The 5,000-nt window shown below is 40.3% G+C and overlaps 1 protein-coding gene across 1 annotated transcript in view; it reads left to right on the forward strand.

Moving 5' to 3' along the window:
* Positions 1-5,000, forward strand: part of si:ch211-269e2.1 (cohesin subunit SA-2) — a 180,333-nt gene that overhangs the window by 174,498 nt on the left and 835 nt on the right. The window lies entirely within an intron of this gene.

The following is a 5,000-nucleotide window of genomic DNA, read 5'->3' on the forward strand; positions in this document are numbered from 1 at the left end:
GTCAGTCAGTGAGGGCTTTGCCTTTTATTAGTATAGATATATGTACATATATACACACACACACACACACAGTGGTACCTCAGTATACGTCCTTGGTATATAACCTGACCTTTGTTTGGAATACGACTCACATGCTAGAACACTGCGCTACCCTTGTTTACCTCTCTCGAGACAAAGCCACGACTGCCCACGAGTGTCAGTACGCCAATTGCTAGCATTCAGTGAACAACCCGCACTATAACGCTGTGTGAATTTTCACGTGGTTTTGTGTTTTTTCACGTAAATTTGAATTGATTATTGAAAAGTATGATGGTGGCATGCATATCCGGGACATGGCTGCTGCATACCATATGCCGAGAACGACGGTATCTACGATTGTGAAAAACAAAGACGTTATTAAAAAGTAAATTGAGGTTAAATTTTCATTTATTTCATCTAATTGCTTTTGTATTTATGTATTTTAGTATTAAGCAATGCTTAAATTATTTTATACAACACCATCAATGTATAATATGCCAATAACAGTAGGATTTTTTTTCATGGGAACGGATTAATCATTTTCCCTTTATTTCTTATGGGAAAAATTTGTTTAGTATGTCCAAGGATCTGGAACGGATTAAGGATGTATAACGAGGTACCACTGTATATATAATCCAATGTCTGTTTGTCTCTCAGCTTTTCATGAGAGAACTACTTAACAAATTTAGATCAGGTTTTTTTCTATAATTTGCTTGAATATTCCAGTTGATTTTGCAACTTCTATCATCATGCTAAGAATCATAGTTCACTTACAGGAGCGATACATTTGCACTAATTCTAGACAAATGCTGTGGGCCAAGGGGAAGGGGAAGCGTGACATCAGGAGTAGGGAGCTGGGCATGGCCCCCTTACTGACCTGTTTCACTACCACGCGGACAGAGCTGTAGGGGACTGCTAGTAGTTTATACATGTCATTTTTGACCCAAAAAAAAAAACAACAATATCCTGAGAATTCACAATTTTAAAAGTAGACCAGCTGTGCATGATATGATAGCTCAGCATTCAGTTATCCCGCCCATCAACCTTTTACAGCCCCCAGTGGGTGGTTTCCTCTTGAAAGACCAAATTACTGTAAACTTTTTGTGCCATGTGGTTGGTTTTGTTTTGATTTCCTTCCATATTTATGTGAGAACTTGCACAAGCAAATAGAAAACGTACCCTTACCACGATAAATATAGTACCAGTAATATGTGATAAAATGATTAACAGTCAGCCCTTGTGACTTGTGGGTTTACAATTCGCAGATCTGCCATTCATGGGTTTGTCTTTAATGTGGAAATTGACTGCAAATCCCAGCATTCCCAGCAGTGCAATGTCATTGGGCAGCATTGGCAGTTGTTCCCATGAGGGCTGCCGGGTGAAAGATGAGGGCAGTAGCTTTATAAGTAAGTCATAAGAAGTCATCAGGATTGCAATCGGTGATGTCTTTTTGTTTCAGCACTTCTCTGCACAATTGGGTTACAATTACACCCATCAGATTACAGTTTTCTCTGGATTTATGTTCTTGTCCTGAGCCTGCTGTGATAAGCCAAGTTCAGTGGCTGTAGGAATAAAGTAAATAGAGATAGCCACTTAGTTTATCACAGACACGGGTTTGGGGTGGGGAGTTAGGTTGGAGAAGTAAAGTGTTTTATTTACCTGTTGTAGCACCCCCTTCACAGATTAATACGGCAGCATACAAAGTTTCACTGTTGTTTGAGCCCAAGGTTGCTCAGAGGGCTTCCTGAAGTCCTACAGGAGCTCTGAGAGCGCCACGGGGCTCAAACTTGCCAATGCCGAGGTACACATCTGAAGCTGTCTTTCAAGCACAATCATTGTTTCTGGTGGCCAGGTGCTAAGGTGCGCTCCCATAACTGAAGCAGAAGAGAAGGCTAAAGTGCCATACAAAATACAGGGAAACAGGTCAGAAAGATAGAGAGCACAGTTTCAGAGTGGCTGGCAAAAGGGAATAGAAAAGAAAATGGGAGAAACTAAAACAGCACTCACCAGAGGCTGAATGAGGAGCCTTCATGTCACCAAGACAGATGGGTATGTATGTATGTATGTGCATGGGCACGTGCAGGAGTGTGGGAATGTTTAAATAGGATAGTCTGCACCTGAGCAGGTTTTGAGGAGCAATTCACATCCCGATGAGACAGTTTATGGGAAGACTGCAGGTAGTGTAAATGAGGATTGGATGGACATAAAAGGCTCACAGTATAAAACCATGGTCCGAACAACAGGGTTGTCTTTTGACCAGGTCTTCAGGCTTAAATGTAGATCAGTGCTACTGATTTCTTTAGCTGAGTAGTGGAGATATGTACCGACCTTTGTGTATACAGTAGTTTATTTTTCAGCCGTTCCTTCATGAACCGTTTTATAGCTGGATGACGGAGTAGAAAGAGTTTTTTTTTTCTTCTCTTTTATTTTTTTGCAAGACATTTGTTTATAAAATAGTTTGGACACATCTGGAATAAAAGAATATCCTGTTTCTGAATAGTCTTTTTCAGTCTGAGTCTCACTTATTCCATCCCCTGGTTGCTCGGACTCATCTACTGACATCCCAACTTGGAAATTGTACAACAGCATCCTTGCCCGGGGTGTCGCCCGCTTGTTTCTGTGATTTTGCCTGGGTTTGAAAACTTCTTCATCTGGGAGTACTCCCAACTTCTACAAACTTGCATTGGCATTACAGTAGGACAAAACTTTACATAACTTTCAGGAGGTTGATCACAGTGGATTTAATTTTATAACACCACCATCATCATCATCTGCATCTGTGAAGCTGGACCATGTCGTTCATGTTTGTTTTATGTTTAGTGTTTTGGTGGATTTAGTTTGTATCTGTAATATTAATCATTTTTATCATTTACTATTATACATATACACACAATTAAAAGGTCAATTTTAACTGTTTACTAAAGAACTGCTGAACTATGCACTGTGGCTCAGCAGCCAGCCTCACACACGTAATTTGCTTACACAGTGATCATTCTGCCTTGTTTTGCTTGTGTTTTTGCATCATATTTAGTGCAGTTAATTTAGAATATACAGCAACCTTGGGCCCAAAACATATCCATTGATTTTCATATCAGTGGGGGTCTTGCACACCTAATACCTGCGAATTGCAAGGGATATCTGTGTTTCTTGAACTCTTTTGTTATCACAAATATGTGTCTGGAACACGGAAGGCGCAGGTCAATACTCAACAGCTATCTTGGCCTGAAAATGGGTGTACTTTGAAAGTTCTTTAGCTTTACCTCTGGGCCCCATAATCTCCATTTTAAGCAGCAGTGCAGTCAAGATGTTTTGTTAAATTTATAGAATGTGCTTAACTTTAGATGAAATGCACACACACATATATATCTATATCTATCTATATATATATCATATATATCATATATAAATATATATATGATATAAAATGCTTGTGAAGAAATAACTGACTTAAAAAATATCTTCTATAAATTAGTTACTTGCCAAAAGGTTAAATGTTAAGGAGATAGGATGAGATAAACGAGATAACTCATAAAGCAGCAAATGGCTGACAATGGCAAATTTAACATGAGGAGGCTGTGCCTGTATGACACAAGCCTGTTATCACAGTGCAACTGTGGCAGAGCTACGGAGAGGACATCAATTCCCAGCAGTCAGCAAGGATTCACAAAAGGGCAAAGGGATATGGTCGTGATCACCATGCAGTTGAAAGAGAGCCTGCAATCAGGAGGAAAGGATCAGAGCACATCTAAATATGCACATGTTATGAAAACCGGCTGCTCTTCTTGATACTGATCAGAAGTACAAGGTCTGTGTAAAGAGTTATGTATTCATGAATTATACGACTTGTCTAATTAAGATATACAGATAAGAATGTAAGAAGTTTGACAAACTCGTGGAGACTGTTCAGTCTGACACCCAAGTTGTCCCAATATCTCATCTAGATACCTCTTAAAGACTGTCAAGATTTCTACTTCAACTACATGACCCACTAGTTTATTCCAGAGCCCTGCAACTCTGTGCATCAGACAAGCTTCCTGGCTTTGATTTTAAATACACTAGCCGTTAATTTTTACCGGTGTCCTTGAGTATGTGATTGCCACTTGGTCGGACTCACTTTATCAAAGCCTTGAAGATTTTAAAGACTTGAACTGGATCCCCATACAGCCTCTAATGAGGTTCAATTTCCTGGGCCTGTCACAGTAGGACATGCCCTCATGTCCCGGGTACACTTGGTTGCACTCCTCTGCACGGCTTCAGATGCTGCTATGTCTTTCTTGTAGTGCGGTAACCAAAACTGCACCCAATACTCCAGATGTGGTCTCACTAGAACATTAAGTAGTCTCAGCATAATGTCTCACTTTATATCCAAATTGTTTCAGTATAACCTAATATTTTGTCTTTTTAATCCACAGACAGTAAGAATGTTGCGTCAACATTGCTTCTTCTTGTTTGTATTTGCTGTATAACCGATGTTCCAGTGTTTGCCCAATGCAGAAGATTTAGAGTTATTTTTGCTGCCTACTCTGTGGCTGGTGTAATTTTGGGATTATTTTTCAAATTTTAACTTTGGTATCGATACCAGTTTTTGGACCTCAGCACCAATACAGGGCCGTTCCATTGCAAATACCGGCCAATTACAAAACCCTGTCTTATTCCAGCCTCCCGGCTGTGTGCCTCTCTGGTGAGCTGCACCTCTTGCTAGCGTAATGTGTATGTCAAAGCAAGTGGGGGGTGAGAGGTGAGACTTTGTCTCCCCTGAAGTCTCAATTGCGTCAAAGCGTGTGGTTTGTGAAGTTGCCTTCACTTGTAAGTGTGCTTTTCCCTGGCTGCTCCACCGAGTGTCTGGGGTGCGTAGGGTCTTTCTGTGGAAAGCTGATGTTTACTTCTAAAACTTGAAATGCTGTTACTGCACCATTATAAATGTAAGGTTTTTCAATACATTTCCAGTACCAGTATACTGCACAGTCCTCGTCTGCTATTCC

This window comes from Polypterus senegalus, chromosome 2 (genome assembly GCF_016835505.1).
Source record: "Polypterus senegalus isolate Bchr_013 chromosome 2, ASM1683550v1, whole genome shotgun sequence".
NCBI classification, from domain to species: Eukaryota; Metazoa; Chordata; class Cladistia; order Polypteriformes; family Polypteridae; genus Polypterus; species Polypterus senegalus.